At 37.5% G+C, this 19,550-nt stretch overlaps 1 protein-coding gene across 1 annotated transcript in view; it reads left to right on the top strand.

Annotated features, from left to right (window-relative positions):
• Positions 1-902: 902 nt before the first annotated feature.
• Positions 903-19,550, top strand: part of LOC112044095 (glutamate receptor-interacting protein 2) — a 336,756-nt gene continuing 318,108 nt past the window's right edge. Inside the window, exon 1 of the mRNA XM_052882351.1 lies at positions 903-1,079. The gene's annotated coding sequence lies outside the window, so the exon portion shown is untranslated. The remainder of the gene's footprint in view (positions 1,080-19,550) is intronic.

Raw genomic sequence — 19,550 nt, 5'->3', positions numbered from 1 at the left:
CTACACATACTTGGTTGTATTAATTGTGTACCTTATGGTTCAGTGGTTAAACTGTTATGGATCGTGATATCCATAGCTTGAGACTTTACAATGGCTATGAGAAGTTGGCCTTATAGGTATTTGGATGTATCTTCTTCCGAGAAATTCTTGTAACAGCACAGCGTGGCTTTGACAACGTTATTCCAAGGAAGCAAATACCTACCTAGTGCCTATACTAATACCTACTCTACACATACATAGGTGGGTGTACTACCAATTATGTGACTTTAGTGATGGGAGAGGATAATAGAAGAAACCATAGACAGAACAATAACAGAGAAGTTGGAGAGCATTTTAAACTGATAGAGATTGACAGTAAAATTATTATTATAGGTTCATCATTATCATAATCATTAAAAGTCGATGTACTTAGGCCTCTCGCATGTACTTGTAAACAAAAGGGTCTCGAGCGGTCTCTTACCTACGTTAAAAAATCATACTAAAAAGATAATATTATGACCGTTGTATTAGTAGAGAATCGAGTATAAAATTATACTTCACAAATATCCACCGTCTTGAACTTCTATCGCATGCAGTTGTCTATCTGTGACTATTTTCAGCATATTTATTTTAAGATTTAATTAGTTACAAGGGTACATCGAACTTAAATGAGAAATCCCGAGCTATATCTCACGAAATCTCTGCATTCGTAGGGGATTAAAGCTTATAAGGATAAATACACATCAAAGGATCAGATGAGGCATCGTTAAAACATCACCTTGGATGTACAGCGATTTTATTTTCGCCCGAAAACTTTATTGCTTTGGCTGTACACGACTGAATCTTTGCCTAGAAAATTTCGTTGGCTGGACCGGATCATTCAGCAGTTCAACATTTCAGTTCAGTAGCGCATTGGCTGCCATTAGGGAAGGACGCGCGCGTGTCCCTTCCCGAAGTTTATTACGAAAATAGTATCTGTCATTTTTACAAAGTGCATCGTGGTGTATTTTTCGAGTGTGTGACAGGTATTGGTGAAGTGTTCATTTATTTCTATTGGGATTTTTTTTGTGTTTCATCTGAAAAGGAATTTCTTTATGACCGTAAGTAAAATGTGTTTTGTTTTGTGATTCAGCCGAGTCTGTATAATGCGGAAAGCTTTTGTGATTCCGTTTGACAAAGCAGAAATATTGATTTCAATTCTTGAATTTTCCTGTTGACATTAATTTTCTTTTTAACTGGGTAAAATGTTATTTTCACAGAAATATTGGCTTGTTTTAATGTAGGTATTACCAAAAAAAGCTTTTCATAAAGCTCTTTTACGCCTAAATCAAGGCACATTACTATGAAATTTTTCAGTTGCGATATTTTTATACAATACCCATTTAAACATATTTTAAGTAATTATTTATTTCTTTATTTTTATTAGGTACCTACTAATATTTAGTAGACACCTAATATTTAAAAAATATTGGGAGACGACCTGGAAGAAATAATAAAATTGCCTTATTTAATTTTTAAAACTTTTTAAAAGCTTTTAAAGCTTTTTCTATAAAAAACAATACAGTCAGTATGAGTAGGTATGATGCCAAAGTAAAGGTAGGTAGGTAATCTAGCAATAATAGTTTAAGAGCTAGTTACTCAGATTAATTACTTAGATTATTCAGACCTTCATCTACATATATCTATTCTATATATATTATTTAAAAATGAAATGCTGTTCGTTAGTCTCGTTAAAGCTTGGGAACGGCTAAACGGATTTGACTTATCTTTGTCTTGAAATGTTCGTGAAGGTGTAGGTAAGGTTTAAAAGGTGACAAAATTTGAAAATTGCTGGGAAAACCATAAAAACAATAACTGTAGGTAAGTATAAGTACTATCCTATGGTAGGAGACCGGGCTGATGAACGTTCAGATTTTATAAAATGACGAAGATCTGGCCATTATAGGCTAGTGATCTTAGACGATTCATTATTATTAGCCTATTTTAGTGGCCCACACTCTCTCCTTATAGGAGAGCGATAATATGGAGCCTTGACCCACTACGCTGTTTCTATCGGCTATTTTACGATTACTATTATATTGACCCGGCCCAATGGCTTAATATACTCTCCGAGGCACGGTTGCTGTGCAACTTCAGAATGAAAAATTATATCAAAGAAAAAAAAGCTCAGTATTTCATAGCCTGACCAAGGACTCGAACCGAGGACCTCGTGATCAAAAGCCGCTTAGGCTAACCACTGAACCAACGAGGCAGTTATAAATGAGTCGTCATCATCATCATCATTATCAACCCATATTCGGCTCACTGTTGAGCACGAGTCTCCACACAGAATGAGAAGGATTAGGCCAATAGCCTACCACGCTGCCCCAATGCAGATTGGCAGACTTCACACACGTAGAGAATTAAGAAACTTTCGGTATGTAGGTTTCCTCACGATGATTTTCCTTCACCTTCAGACACGTGATATTTAATTTCTTAAAATGCACATTACTGAAGGAGGTGCATGCCCCGTGCCAAATTCGAACCTGAGCTCTTCGGAATCGAAAGCAGAGGTCATATCCACTAGGGCTATCACGGCTGTCATATAAATGAGTGAATGGATGTTATTACTAAACGAACGCCCTTCGACGGAAAATGTACAACTATTTTTTCACCTCGAATTTTTTAAAACGTTATTTTTTAGACTGAACACTTGCCTCTAGCGGTAATGTTTTTCATAACTGTGGAAATATAGAAGTTACAGCTTTAATCGTTTCTGTAAAGTCTAAATTGCTTTGGCTAAAGGACTTTGAATCGAAACTTGGGTCGGACTAAATAAAAAGGCATTTTTATACTATATAATAGCATTATTAAAGATACTGGTTGGTTTGTACTGAGAGTCGTTCTATGAAAAATTGAGTTTCTTTCAAGTTTGTTTTAGGAAATCTGTAAGTACCCTTTCCTATAACTCAAAGCTCCATATCCCCTTTTCTATAAAGCTCTACATTCCTTCTCCTATAACTCAAAGCTCCGTATCCTCTCTCCTATATGTCAAAGCTCCGTATCCTCTCTTCTATAAGTCAAAGATACATACCCCGTTTCCTATAAGTCAGATTTCTACATCACTTGTTCTATAAGTTAAAACTCTACATTCCCTCTCCTACAAGTCAAAGCTACGTACATATCCTCTCTCGTATATGTCAAAGATCTATACCCCCTTTACTATAAGTCAGATTTCTACATCCCCTGTCCTATTAGTCAAAACTCTATATGTCTAAGCTCCATGTTCCCTCTCCTATAAGTCAAAACTCTCCTTTAATTCAAAGCTCTTTACCCTCTCCTTTAATTATTCAAAGCTCCAAATCCGCTCTCATATAAGTCAAAGCTCCGTATCCCTTCTCTTTTAGGTCAAAGCTCTAAACTCCCCGAGGAATTCCACAGCACCGATCGCATAAGTCAAAGCTCAATATCTCGTCTCCTATAAGTCAAAGCTTCTTATTTTCTTCTTGTATAAGACAAACAGGCAGGTGAAAATAGGCAGACAATTATGATGTAGTACTTACAGTATATTATATTGGCCTAACCCCTCTCAATCTGGGAGGAGACTCGAGCTCAGCAGTGAGCCGAATATGGGTTGATAACGACGACTTATATTATAGTTTTAACATTTTGTGAATAAATCATGTTTAGAAGTTACTGATTAGCATGTAAAGGTGTAACATTCGAACGAATGTTACACATTAGGTATCACAGAAAAATACGAGAACATTATAGCGAGCATTCTATAGAGCGTTATGGCGAGCATTCTAGTGAGCAGATTTGCTTGAATTTGCATCGACTAGAGCGTTCGCTTGAATTATGTCAAGATGTTCGCAATATTTGGCTCTATGCTAGGCTCCGCTCGTTGTTCAGTTCGACAAACATAAAAACTGCGAATGCTCAATGTTCTGTTACAAGTGAATGTTCAAGTCTATCAGCACCTTTAGGCCCATTATTTATAATATTATAAAGAGTTTGGGTCAACAAACAACAATGAAAATAATTTGCACAAAATTTTAATCGTTAACGAAAATTTAGGCGCCTGCATATATTATTAGTTCAGAAAACTAATATAATATCAAGGTACATATTTCATTTTATTAACAATATTTTGTTAGGCAACTTCGAAAACAAAGTGCGGCCGTCGGGGACTGCGAAAATTTAGTTAATTAAAGTTTGTTATTATCTCCCTCACAAATATAGGAGGGTTATGGGTTTAGTACCGCGGTGGAGTGGATTATCTATCCTAAATACTTTCGTTTTATTGAATACCGACGACTAAGTAACCTACTAACCGACGCCTCGCGGTTTCACCTGCGTAGTTCCCGTTCCCGTACAAATACGCGGATAAAATATAACTTATGACTCTCACAAATAACGTGGCTTTCCAGTGGTAAAAGATTTTTTAAATCGGATCAGTAGACCCAGAGATTACCCCCTACAATACCACAATCTTTACTTCCATATAATTGTAGTATATATTTTCGATTGTAAAGTTAAGAATCATCACACTAATATCCTCTTTTTAGTTTTCTTTCTTTCTTTCTTATTCTAGTTTGTGTGTGTATATGTATGTAAGTTTTTCACGCTGCAACTAGTAAACCGATTTGGCTGGGATATAGAATAAGGTACTTTTTATCCCGAAAACAATTAGGCGAATGGAGTTACGGGCATCTCCTTAATAAATAATAATTATATTATCGTATGCAAAGAAGTTTATGGAATGGTTTTATGAAAAATTTTAGAATATATCTAAAGGAACAGCCAAAATCGGGAACCAAAAATCTTACCATCGTTCGTGAGATTGTAATAGAGAGTTTTTATGTTAAATAGGTTTGCACTGGACTACGAGCATAATGAGATAATGAGATCTGTGGCGCGTTTGCCTAGTAAATGCCTGTCCACTCTTGTCTTGAAAGTGTTTGTACTGGCGGCAGGAAACACAGACGCCGGAAGGGTATTTCCGCACTTCAACTGTTCGAATTACAAATGTAGAAGCCAAAAATTAAAATAGGCTTATAATAATGATGTAAATGTATTTTACTATAACACAGAAAAAGGTAGCCCAGTGGATATGATCTCTGCACCTTTAAATAAAAACATTGTGAGGAAACCTGCATACATGAGAATTTTCTTAATTCTCTACGTGTGTGTGTCTGCCAAACTGCATTGGGCCAGCGTGGTGGACTATTGGTAGCTAACTGAGTTACCAGGAAATAAAAAATTCTGAGCGTCGGGACGAGATAATGTTTTCCAATTGTTAGGACATTGTGGCTGTTAAGTTGTATAACTGTTAAATTAATTAACAGTAAAAAAACATCTGGTTAGTAAAAAACTTTTGATAAACTACCTTCCTCCCAACTTGTATCAATAAAGAGGTTATTAAAAGATACTAACCAGCTGTTTTTTTACAGTTAGCTACCAGAATCACGAATTTTCGTAAATAAAAATGTTGATCGCCTCATCATTTCGATGAGCACGAAAAATTAATAACAGTAATCAGTTGTACAAAATGTTCTACGGATCCCTATCTATCATATCAACTGTTCTGTCAAATACGACTAATTCATCGCAAAAATTATCAGAAACGACCGCAGCAGAACTGTTACAAAGGGAAAACTTCCATCAAGTCCGTGGCATTGCACAAAAATTCGCCGAACATTTTGATATCGCTCTATGAAGGAATTTTTAAAATCAGCGATCAAACTCAACGCGAAGTTTGAGCTTTCCAACTGGATTTAGTTTGCGAAAGTAGTTTACTGAGTTCGTTTCGAAAATTAAGTAAAATGCCCCCGGGCTTCACCAAGGATATTTGTACAACTCTGTTGATTTTTAATTGACATGAATTTTGTATTTAACAGACCGTTTATTTATATCGTTAACCGTTTCTTTGGTCCAATAGTATGTTTGATCAGATACGGATTTTGAGGTCCTGGGGTAGGAATATGTTAATTTATAGGTTTTTCTATCACCATTATCTTATAATATTTTAAAGTTTTTTTTTTATCCTTTACAAGTTAGCCCTTGACTACAATCACACCTAATGGTAAGTGATGATGCAGTCTAAGATAGAAGCGGGCTAACATGTTAGGAGGAGGATGAAAATCCACACCCCTTTCGGTTTCTACACGACATCATACCGGAACGCCAAATCGCTTGGTACGTCTTTGTCGGTAGGGTGGTAAGTAGCCACGGCCGAAGCGTCCCACCAGCCAAACCTGATGTTTCGAAAGTTCTTGTAACATGACATCAACCCATATTCGGCTCACTGCTGAGCTCGAGTCTCCTCTTAGAATGAGGGGGGGAGGGGCCAAGTTCTTGTAAACTAAGCCTAATTAAAATAAATGAATATTGACTATTGACTCTATGTTCAGTTAAGTTGGTTGGTTGTCAAGTTGGTGGTTCTATAAGTACAACCATGTGCCTGTCGAAACCAGGTCGGATTTTTAATTTTAAGATAGATAAAATCCGTTCGATGCGATCCGTACGATGCGGATCAGTGGACGCACTTGTATGACTTTTTATACTCACTTACTTTCTGTACTTAACTAAACAAAAAGGGCGACAAATTTTCGGTGCATTAAATTTCGTTCTCTCATACTTACTCGTAATTATCCACGTCCTAGCTCCATTCCGTACGCTTAAACAGTCCAGTCAACCATTGGACCATCTGTCTGTCTGATTTATTTGAATACACGGCATCGCAACGCGAGGCAAAGGCGTGTTTGCCTCGGATGAAACGCCGCCTATACTAACAATCTCAACACTCCGAATCGAAGGCAAAGATCATATCCACTGGGCTATTACGGCTCTTTTATTACTATTCTTCTACATTCACGTTTAGTTAGATCGAACAATTTTTTTGTAATTAAGCGTAACTGGAATCATCAGACACTGGAGTCCGAGTCCTGGGTTAGAATATGAAATAATACTCGTAGGTGTTCTTTCCTTCTGATATATTATAAATAGTAGTGGTTCTAGTTGGTTTACGAGTACATCCCCGTGCTGTGCAGACCGAAAGCCAGTTTTAGGTAGGATAGAGATCAAATTTTGGGGCCTGTAGCGAAAAGAGAAAAACGTCGTGATGCATGTATATAGCTAAACAAAATGGACGAAAAAGCCGATGCATCACCCGTCCATGTTTACTTAGTAGTAATTAATCATTCACGTCCCAATCCCATTCCGTAAGCAGCAACAGACTCCAGTCAACCACTAGACCATTCGAGTCTGATTTATTTGAATACACGGCATCCCAACGCGAGGCAGAGGCGTGTTTGCCTCGGATGAAACGCCGCCTATACTGACAAACGCGAGGCAATGAACCCAGCGAGCAAGTAAATATCAAACAAGGCGCTGGACTTATTACATCCGCAACTTCCGAGGGAAAGCGCCTCCGGGAAGAAATATAATTAAGGGTAACATTTTATTTTATATTTTCGTCATTCCGTCTAACAGCTAGATGATTTGAATTCCAAATGCCCCGCCGACACGTTTTTCGCCGTTACGTTTTATTGAAATTAGTTTTTCCTTTCTTTTCCGCCGCGGAAAATGTTTTTGTGGTGCCATTATGACGAGGAAGTTGAATCTGATAGCGGGTTCCAACTATCTCAATTAGAATACGTACTTTGTATCGGAATTTTAATGAATAGTTTTTGTGTTGGACATATTATTTGCTCTATTATTTTTATATAGCCGACGCCCCACTGTTACAAGCGTAGTTCGTGTTCTCGTGAGAATACGGGGATAAAATGTAACCTATGAAACTCACAAATAACGTGAATTTCTAGTGGTGAAAGAAATTTTAAAATCAGTTCAGTAGATCCAGAGACTAATTACTGCTTTGTTAGACGTAGTTGCGAATGCAATTGTTTTCAACTATGGAACGATTATGTGATAAAGACTGGAACACTTGGTGCGTTTTCCGATGCACATGAGGTGTAACTGTCAAACTCCGAAGACAGTAAACCCCATTTTAACCGACTTTAAAAAAGGAAGAGATTCTCAATTCGCCGGAACCTTTTATTTTTTTTATGTATGTTCACCAATTACTCGAAGACGCGTATGTGCTATCTTGTGATCAGTTTGAAGGCGGTGACAAATTAGTGATGTATTTATTAAAGCCGTTTATATAGCAAATATTTAGGCTTTTCAGACAACTGCCTGAAAATAGTCTTTCCTCTATTTCTGTCAGAAGCTGCTTTAATTAACACGCCACTGGCTTGGCACCTCAATCAAACTGATAACAAAGTAGCTTAAATGATGTAATTGTTCACTTTTTAGTTTCGTAGAAATATTTTTGTAATTTTGATATTTTGAAGTCGGTTATATTTTTTTATAATTTTTTCATCTCAGGACCTCATGATCCAAATTAACGAATGAACCAAAGTGGATTTAAGTAACGTAAGATATCAAATACGCAGTTACAAATGTAATAGAAGTTTCAAGTAATAAGTTGCTCCACCCACTAAGCTTAAGCAATCAACTCGCCCCGTTGTGTGCGAGTATATCAAAGAAACTGTTCAAAGCGCTTGATTTCTGTAAACTATTACAATTTAGACAGACTTGCAAACTGTGAATTTCATTACTGATATATAACAATTAACTCGTTAACTGTTAGGTTAAATTAAATTCTGGTACCTAGTTACTAAGAGCTAAATTAATTCGGAGGGCCATCGACCCGTAACACCTGTGATTTAGAAGAGTTGGGTCTATTTTCCCATAGATTAGATTTATTAACCGACTTCGAAAAGGAGGAGGTTCTCAATTCGGTCGGTATTTTTTTTTTGTATGTATGTACACCGATTGTTCAAAGACGCCTGGACCGATTTCAAAAAATCTTCTTTGTTTGAAACTGTATAGTCCCCATTTGGTCCCATTGCCATCATGTCAAGATCTGATGATGGAATCCTGGAGAAATTGAGGAGAACTTTCGAAAATTATATGGGTGTTTAGTGTGTTCGTAAACTTTTCCATTTAGTACTTTTAACTTTTTCACTACAATTTCTTGAAGGTTTAAAATCGATCTGATGATGGAGCCATAAAACAGACGAGGGAACTCCACGGCGATTTACAGCAGTTACCTTATTTTTTTTATTAAAATTTTTATTATTCTATAAAAAGTAGAGATGCGCGATTTAAAATAGGCACTCGGAGTGACAAAAAGTATTAGGTCACATTATGCCGTGAATTTTGAGCTTCTTTAAATTGTTGTGCTGTTTATGAGTATCGAATTAGTTCAATTACAATATTATTTCAAAATGGTAAGAAAAAAAAGTGTGTGTCAGCTCCGACGCACAAATCGAGTTTACTCTTTTAGATCGACTGTCTAAATCAGAGTTCCCCAAACTTTTGTGTCGTAGACCCCTTGCCATGTTTTCCCGTGTTGGGTAAAACATGGCAACCCCTACTTACCTGATATTGATTTCTTGTAAATTTCTAACTGTAGTGAAGTTTAGTGTTAAAAACTTAAAGTAAAGGTTTTCTTTTCTCAGGATTTTTACATGTTCAAAATGTATCGCGACCACAAAGCGAATACCAACATAATACAACTTACACAATTTTATAAACATATATAATGTTTTTTTTAATTCATAAATAATGTATATGTTTTGATATTATAAGATAGTATGATGTAAGTAAATAGGTACTATCAGTGTATGTGTTGAGATCCACTATTGTGGACACTTCAGCTTCGCTCACTCTAACTAACTCGTTGAGCTATGTCGGTGACTTTGGTTCTTCTGCAGATCTCATCATTTCTGATTCGATCACGCAGAGATACTGCTAAAATAGCTCGTTCCATCGCCCGCTGTGTGTCTATGAGCCGCCTATTCATTTAAAACTTCCTAATTAACATTATCCGTAAAACATAGTTCGTCTAAAATATGTTTATGTGAAAAAGGGTGAAACAATTTCCTATAACAACTAAACAGCATTAGGAGATCGATGTGCTCTTGAAGCATTTCCCCTTCAAAGAGATGGCTTCGCTTACACAATAACCTTTGAGTTCCTTCGGCTACACCGTTCAATTCTCGAGTATTTCGATACTTTATCCCTGATCTTTAACTTCAACTTACTTGCTAGCGTTTTAAATTCCCTTTATGTCCGCGATCTAAGTTTTACGTTTTAAACTCCCAATGTATTTATTTGTTATTTTTAATAGTGTTGCAACTTGTATTATGGAGTGGATTAAGGTCTCATCACAACAAAAGTTTTAACAATGATCCAATCTTTTAACACAATTTGTAATACATTGAATCTGGTCCTTGGCAAAGCTTGAGTGCTGATGAATGCAGTGGTCAGCGGACCTATTATGTATCTCGGTGTACCATTCAATTAATGAGTCACTACATAGTTTTTCATCGTATTTTCGTTTTAGTGATAATCTAAAATAGTTATTTCAACGAAATAACCATCACTGCACCATTTTACATCAAATCGTAATGATTTTTTGTTTCTACAATCATCTAACATGATTATTTCAACAGAATTACGTAAATACTAGTTTTTCGTTAAAATAACGTTAAGTACTATCGGCTTATTAATTCGTTCGAATCTTCATGAATATATTAATTAGGTACTCGTACTTATTTTAGATGTAGACTCAATTTTTTTCTGAACATGACATAAAAATTGAGATACAAACATAAAATCTATCAAAATCTACTTCACTAAAAGCATTAAAAGATACAATACAACTGTGGAACATAAAAAAAAAACAATTGAGTTACATGTCGGCAAAAAGAACTGTTTCCTGGTATAAAAAGAGTTCCAACTAAAGACTTCCCGGCGAGGCAAACACACATTTGTTTCGTTATAAATGATTGATGGCGCCGAGTTATGAGGGAACAGGAACAAAGATACAAGGGAAAAGATGGACGATAATTGATTTTCTCTTTTGATGTAAAAAAATAACTGCGGAAATAATTGGGCCATCCTTTACTATCCTTGAGCCGAAATAATGATTTTAATGTAAAATAATCGTGAAGTTTTATGATTGTTTTACTTAAAACTGATATTTGGTAATGAAGTTAGCTTGATTCTACAATAGATATCTTACTCGTATGTAGGTATATACTATTTGGTGTTTCTCTTGGTGCTATAGCTTGGCAACTCTCCCTATGGTCCGCGCAGGCCGGGGTGCGTGTAGCGATAAATGAAAAACCCACGACTGATGCACCTCACTTCCCCGCACGCACGATTTCACACGCACGCAGTCTTTCACCCCGTCGCCCGCATATCATGGGAGTGTCGTCAACGAAATTGCTGGACTATAGTTCAACTCCTGACTCTTTTTACCGTTAGATACCTTTACGTCTCCGGCAGAAGCGCCCAGACACTCCACAAGGAAAACGCCTCAGGGATTTAGTTATAATTTATTTTGATATATGCCTATTTTATTACTTTAGTTATACCTTTTGTATGTTAATGATGTAATAGAGGAATAGTGAATAAAACAGCATATTTTAAGATCATAAATAATTATTTTTTTAGAAGTATTCTGCGTACAATAACATTCATTATTACGGTATTACGTTATTTATTTTCTACATCACTGGCTATTAGGTATAAACAGCTCGAAAAATAAAATAAATAAAATGTACTAGATACACCTGTACTTCTAAAAGGTGCAAAAAAGGGGTAGAGTTTTTCATTTATAGCCGTCAATCAAGTCGCTCGCAAGTCGTCGGTCTGTCGCTGACGCGGGCCGACAGCCCGGCGTGTCCCGACGTGTAAATAATGGAATACATGTTGTTTTGTGTAAAAAAATACTTATTCCTCTAAGAGCGGGGCCACACGAAGCGGCGGTGGTGCGGCGTCGGAGCGGTCTTGCTGTGTCGTCTTACATAGAACAGTCCAGAAAGGGCGAATTTGCCGCGATTCTCTCGCGCGTATTACGCGCGATCGTTGCGTCCACAAGGCGCGTACCAATGCGCGAGCATTTAGGGAGGAATTCAGTACGATACATGGTGTCGAACGTGCAGTTCGCGCGTTAACTGGACGCAACAAGGCGTCCCTACTATCTCGACTCGAATTCGCGTGATGCTTGTGGACGCGAATTATTTATGTCTAGTACTTCGACAACGCGCCTATGAATTCGCGCGATACGATTCGCGATGAATTTGCCCCTTCTGGACAAGGTCGAAATATCTGTGGCATGTCGCACGATGCGCTCCAGCGCCGCACCGGACTTGCAACCACTGAGACGAGGCGGGGAGGAGTGAATGCGTTGCGACGTCGGAGCGGCACCGCTCAGTTGTTTATGCGTCACAACATTACTTTATTAACAAACTGTCCAACGCTGCGACATAACAAAGTTGCGGTGCCGCACCGCTTGTATGCCCGCTGATACGGTGAAATCTTTGCGTTGCGGCGCCGCAACGCATGCTGTGCCCCCTTTCTAACACAGTTTGTTTTGCTAACAAGTACGAGTGGATAACGGATTTTTGTTACTAACAAACGGGTGGCTTTGTCCATGTAGAATTTGTCCCCCGGCTGGGCCGATTGAGATTTTCTTAATTGAACCAGATCTGGCTGGTAGGAAGCTTCAGCTGTGGCTAGCTACCACCCTACAGATAAAGACGTACCGCCAAGCGATTTAATTTTCCGTACGATGTCATGCAGAAACCGAAAGGGATTTTCATCCTACTCTTAACAAGTTAGCTTGCTTCCATTTTAAATTGCATCAACATTTACCATTAGGTGAGATTGTAGTCAAGGGCTAACTTGTAAAGAATAAAAAAAACAGTTTTTGTCGAATAATTTTAGTCTTCTTAAACTGGCATTATAGAGAAGTGGTCTTGGTTCCTTCGATGAGTCTTCTGTACAATGCTTTTGAAGTTTTGGCGATTGGCTCCATTGTATGAACCCTTTAACATGGATGATTGTGTTGATGTCTTGACTATTTTAGTCCAACAGATTGGATTAAGTAGTAACTACTTTTCTTTCAAAGCTCCTTGTACTTAATATTATTTAACAGAATCATTTCACAAGTGATACAATAGTTGTTAAGTCTTATAACACTTGAAGTGAAGTAGTATTATCAAATACCTACACTTTATACATGCCGATTTATCGTTGCGATTTACTACTGTGAAGACAATTTGTAGATAAAATAATAAAGCAGTATGGACATTATTTGGACATTAATTTACACTAGAGTTGAATAACAATGATGATAAAAATAATGTGATACTTCCAGAAGGCTGCTTTCGTCTTTAAGTTCTTTTAGTAGCCCAATTATAAGGTACCTGGTTATTGGTTTTTTATTATGACCAATAACAACTTTAACTATTTATCAACTTAAGAGCGGAGTCTTCTGTCACAGGAGTGTAAAAACTCTTAAAAGAAGACTCTTTAATTATTTGTTACTGATTGATGTTAACGAAATAAACTATTTTTATTTTATTTTTTTATTTTATCTTAACAAATTTTATCAAAATTAAAATCAAAACTCATTCATTGATAATAAAACACGGCTAAAACTCTCGTGACACAGCGTTGGAGTATGCCCGACTAGTTTTGAAACCATACGGGCCCCGGGTCATGAGCTGGTTCTTGCAACGCGACACGATCCTCGAACTCATTTATGTTAAGTAGGCTTTGTTACTAACCAGATCTTAACAAGTAAACAGAATATCATAATAGTTTTTCGAAAAATATTTTTGATTCCATTTAAAATCACAACAGTAAATCGTCTAGTATAAATGTTTCAGCCAATTGATATTCTCAGTAACTCGATACAGTAGGCCGCCTGCGAACGCTTCCTTATGTGTAATGTAAGGAAGCACTTGACCTAGAAGGCATAAGTATCGAGACCAGCGTCTGATGTCTGTCAAATACTCACATACAGACAAACACGTATAGTAGGGGAGCCAGGGATGCTAAATTTGCAGTTACTCGAGCGTCATTGAGACTGATTACATTTGGTAGATTAAATTTAGGAAGAATAAATGGTTATTTACTTTTTCCGCTTTTAACGGTGGAAAAAAAAACGACAGACTTTAAAAACAATTTTTATTACTTTGGCATACTGAAATTGTAAGAAAATTTTAGCGATTAATTAGGAGATTATTTCCTTAAAAATAAGTAAAAAATTAATCGCACTCGTACCTCGAGCACTAAAATATAAGGGTTTAATTTTGTAACTTTGAAACCCTCCCATTCCATTACGTTACGCTCAAATCGTCAGATTTTCGAAATGTGCAGTTTTTAGCTATCAACTGACCTACCTTATCTTAATCAGACGTGCTGGTTAGTATTTATGAAGTTAGTTTTTTTTTTTTGGTTGCCCTAAACGTACCCACCAATATTAAGGGCTCATACTCGTTGGAGGTACTCGACAAAGTGTAAGGTATAGTCCCTTATGTTTATCTGCCGCGCTCGAGTAACTGCAAAAATCCCCTCTTCGGCTCCTCTAGTAGTACATTATGACGTACATTGCAGCGTATGTGATTAACGTTTGAGTTAAGTACGTCAAACTTTTAAGAGTATTTTAGAGTTTTAGTTTTTGACGGCCTCCGTGGCGCAGTGGTGTGCGCGGTGGATTTACAAGACGGAGGTCTTGGGTTCGATCCCCGGCCGGGCAGATTAAGATTTTCTTAATTTGTCCAAGTCTGGCTGGTGGGAGGCTTCGGCCGTGGCTAGTTACAACCCTACCGGCAAAGACGTACCGCCAAGCGATTTAGCGTTCCGGTACGATGCCGTGTAAAAACCGAAAGGGGTGAGGATTTTCATCCTCCTCCTAACAAGTTAACCCGCTTCCATCTTAGACTGCATCATCACTTACAATCAGGTGAGATTGTAGTCAAGGGCTAACTTGTAAAGAATAATAAAAATAAAAAGTATTGCCGGCTTCACATTAGTGCAGTCACTTTGTGAACAGGCGCACCGTGAATGTGGAGGGTATTCGCAGGGTTCACGCACGTTCACGCCTGTGCTCCAATCAGAGTCGGTATTTTGTCCCGCGACAAAGGGTTCGCGGCTTCGCGCCTCCTTTGCGCGGCGTTCACGCATACACATCCACATTCACGGCCCTCCGCCAGTTTACTCCGGACTATGAAGCAACAAAGTTATTGCTGCAGTAGATTCTACGCCCATTTCTGGCGAGAATTCGCGCGTGAATTGACGGCACTAATGTGGAGCTGCCATATTATTTCACAGCCGATTGGCGCAGTAGGTGGATGGCTGTTGCTCTGCTTCTGCCTTCGGGCCCCATCAGGCGATGCTTCTGTGCTCGCCAAAACCCCCCGGTGACGCCGCTAAAATCTCATTAAGGAGCCCTCGGCACATAATCAGGAAAAAATCCGAAGAAGTGTTTTGATTCCCATAACTGGACGATATTTGTCTTTTAAATATGGGTGATTTTAGGTGCCTGGGGCGTCTTATTTCAATCCAGCTGACGCCGCGCGGTTTCCGTTCCCATAGGAATACGGGGATAATATATTATAGCCTATAGACTTTCTCAATAAATGGCCTATCTAACACTGAAATAATTTTTCAAATCGGACCAGTAGTTCCTGAGATTAGTGCTTTTAAGCATGCAAACAAAAACAAACTGTTCAGCTTTATAGTCTTAGTATAGATTTAAGTAACTGCTGCTGCATTTTATCTTGCAATTGAAATTATTAATCTTTTATGGATCTAGCTTTTACTTATTGTACACTACACTAAGCTTTAAATTTTAAAGAACAACTCGGTAAATACACAATACATCCAAGTACAAAGACCTTACAGTCGATCAGTAGAATATAATTGCAATCAAAGTCAAAACCGCTGCAACGAGCAACAAATCAATATAGCACTCCATCGTTTCATCAAAAGACGAAAGGCCAAGCTTTTCCTCAACAACTAATACCGTATATAACTACTATAGTTTAATATAGCTAAAGCCATTGAATATTGCATTTTGTCGGCGCTCAGTCCTTTTTATTAAACTCGGTTCTGTCGAACAATAGCTCTCCGGGACAATAATGTCGGGAAATAATTTGTTTTGAGACACTTTGTTGAAACAGATTTCGTTATATACGCGAAGTTTGTTATACCCCGGGTAATGCTGGGCAATTTATGGACTCGAAGTCAATTAAAACATTGACATTTTACTTAAGAACGAGGACCTTCGATAGCTAGACGTACCTCATTTTATGAAGGAATGAATATGAAGAAGAAGAAGAAATATTAGGTATATCACAAATAAAAATACAGAAACAAATGAAATATTAGAAATGAATAATTTAAACTAAGAATTATCATGCAAAGGCGGAATTATTGCCATAAGAAATCTCTACCAGGCAACTCTTGACGAATTGACTTGCGAAGAAAGAGCAGAAGGCACAAAGTTTGCCAGCCCATGTTCCATGGGTTCAGTAGGTAATTATGGAATTTGGATTTAGGTGGATATCCAATATAGGGTCCAAGTAATAAGACGTATTTGTTTTTTATATTTTTCTTGGTATAATATAAAAATCATGTCCCGAGTCACTTAGATTCGCAAAAATCGAAATAAAACCATCAAAGATTAAACATTAAGGGCCGCTGCCGAGAGAGTGCCACGAATCTAAGTATGGCGTCTAGATATATGATGCCCCGCATATATCCTTAATAATATACCGTAGAAAATATCAAAAAGGCTGAGACCGACAATTGAAAAATCATAAAAGGAAGAAGGAAAAGGGTTAAAATATTACATCTTTCTAACTCTGGGCTGCTAAAATTTCTTGATAGAAGAAAAAATCTAATATTTCTTATCCCGATTCACAATATGAAACCTAGGGTTTTGGTAAACGTAGCCATTAGGTCACTGGATTAAATTAAAATTAAATTGAGTCGTTAAAAAGGAACTCATAAAACGTTGTTAACTACACAAGTCAAGAGAAAAATTACTTAATTAAAAAAACTTCTACAAATAAAAATAAATTTGTAAAAGTAGTTTTCTATTTAATTTCTTTGTCACTCTGTTGACCCGGCGCAAAGAACCCAGTCCGTAATAACTGTCACTTAAAACTTCTGTTTTGTGTCGCCTCAAGACCCGCTGAAGAAAGCTCCTATTACTTTTCATTTGCGTCATCGTCCGACTTTTCCGTTTTCTTATGAAAATATGTGAAAGATCATCTCGGAATTTCTGAAGTAGGACTTACCTCAAATGAAGAAATGTAAGATGTCTTCTCAAACATATTTATAACACATTCTTAGATTTCGCATCTCGAAAACAACGAAACCCTTGTGGAATCACTTGGCTGTTCGTCTCTATAACTGGAGACAGAAAAAAGACAGAAATTTTTAAAAATCGCCGAAGATCATGAAATTATTAATTACACTTTCAATCAAATCATCAATATTCTCCCACTCCACTCGAGTATATTTGCAGTCATTTGGTTATTCTCCCCACTTTCAACCTCAAAGCTTTTAATCGGCTCAACCGATTTTCATCAAACATATATAAAAAATTAAATTGAAATCGCTTCATCCGTTCGGGAGCTGTGGTGCTACAGACAGACTGACAGACAGACAAACAGACAGACAGAACGACAGACAGAGAGGGGTCGGGGTGCGTCGGGAGTTAAAAATCAAGTATAATAATAAAATATCTCTCTACTGTAATGGCTTTGCGTACAAAATTATGCAAAAGAAACACAATTTAGGGGCCTTTTAAGAGCGCTAAGCTCCTTAACGTAGCTCTGCTGAGCTGAGACCTCCCATTAGTGGGAGAGATTTAACAACTTCTAAACCCTTTGTATGGCTTACTGCAAGCTACAAGTCATAAAATATTACGTTTTGTCTTTATTTAAACAACATTAATTATGGTCCGTGTGTTACATATTTTTTTATTTAGCTATTGATATATATTTTATGACACAGATCACTCTTTTACTTAATTCAGAGATAAACATTTGGAACATAAACCCATCATGTTACTTATCTATACTAATATTATAAAGAGGTAAAGTTTGTAAGTTTGTAAGTTTGTCACATTTTTTAAATGGGGTAATCTTCGGAACTACTGGTCCGATTTTAAAAATTCTTTCACCAGTAGAATGCTACATTATCGGGGAGTGCTATAGGCTATATTTTATATTGGTATCATATATAATAGCCGAGTTATCACAGTTTTTGTCATACAGGTCGGACTGAAATCCTCTTAAACAGACTTATTCGCAAGCGCTGCCTTAACTATTGTGTAAAATTGAAATTAATGTATGAAGACTTTATGTATCTTTAAAAGTTCTACAAAAAAGTCCGCGACACCATATATCTATCTTCTATATATTAGCAGATATAGTACCTTTTGTGTTTTAAAAATTATCAATTTTATATACTTAGGTTTACGTCATTATTTATACAACTAAACTTTAATCCTTATTAAAATAAATTATTTAATAATCACAAGGATATTATGGAGATAAGATTTGCCCTTTACAGTATGTTAATAACTTAAATAGTTTCGGAGATAATACAAAATTTCTAAAAAACGCAGAAATTCCGCTATATGACGCCCGGCGCTTTCATTTACGTAGTTCCCGTTCCCGTGTGAATATGGGGATCAAACATAGCCTATGACACTCGCAAATAACGTAGCTTTCTATTGGTAAAACAATTTTCCAAATCGGTCCAGTAGATCCAGAGATTACCTCCTACAACCACACGAACTTTACCTCTTTATATTATTAGCATAGAAGTCTCTATTTCTCTTCGTCATACCACCACTCTCGAAGGACTGGACCGATTTTGCTAAGGGTAGGAGTAAGATAGAGAAGTTACAGGGTAGGGTAGGGTACGGGTAGGGAAGCGTAGGGGTAGTGTAGGGGTAGGGTAGGTTTAGGGCCGGGTTTAGGGTAGTAGTAGGGTAGGGGTAGAGGTAGGGTAGTGGTAGGGTAGAGGTACGGGTAGAATAGGGAAGTGGTAGGGTAGGGGTAGGATAGGCGTGAGATAGGGGTACGGGTGGGATAGGGGTAGGAAAGGGATAGGGTACGGGGAGGGTAGGGGTAGGATGGGGTAGGGTGTAGGTAAGGTAGGGGTAGGGTAGGGGTAGTTTTGGGGTAGGATAGGGGTAGGGTGGGGGTAGGGGCAGGGTAGGGTAGGGTAGGGGTAGGGTAGATGTAGGGGTTGGGTAGGGTAGGGCTGAGGTAGTGGTAGGGTAGGGGTAGGGGTAGTAGTAAAGTTGACATCGAAATTTACGCGGACGAAGTCGCGGGCGTCCGCTAGTTACGAGTATAAGGGTTAGTGAATAGGCTTGAAACTGCAAAGATCACTTTGCAGTATGTTAATTATAATTACTTATTATAAGGGTTAGTAAATACGTTTGAAACTGCAAAGATCACTTTGCAGTATGTTAATTATAATGACAGCCGTTACGTGTTTTTTAGGCACGGGGACAACAACACTAACTCTCCCATTTACACAAAATCTTGACAAATTGTATACTAAAACCTTTTTTACATATCACCCTATCTATATGTGGATACCGCATGAAAATGTGTTTCGTAGTCTTCGAGAAAGACAGAGTTTATCGCAAACATGTCTATTCGAATATGATATGATGTAAAAACGCTGTATTT

Source organism: Bicyclus anynana, chromosome 7 (assembly GCF_947172395.1).
Source record: "Bicyclus anynana chromosome 7, ilBicAnyn1.1, whole genome shotgun sequence".
NCBI classification, from domain to species: domain Eukaryota; kingdom Metazoa; phylum Arthropoda; class Insecta; order Lepidoptera; family Nymphalidae; genus Bicyclus; species Bicyclus anynana.
Note: the sequence above shows the minus strand (reverse complement) of the source record. Positions and strands in the feature narration are given on the sequence as shown.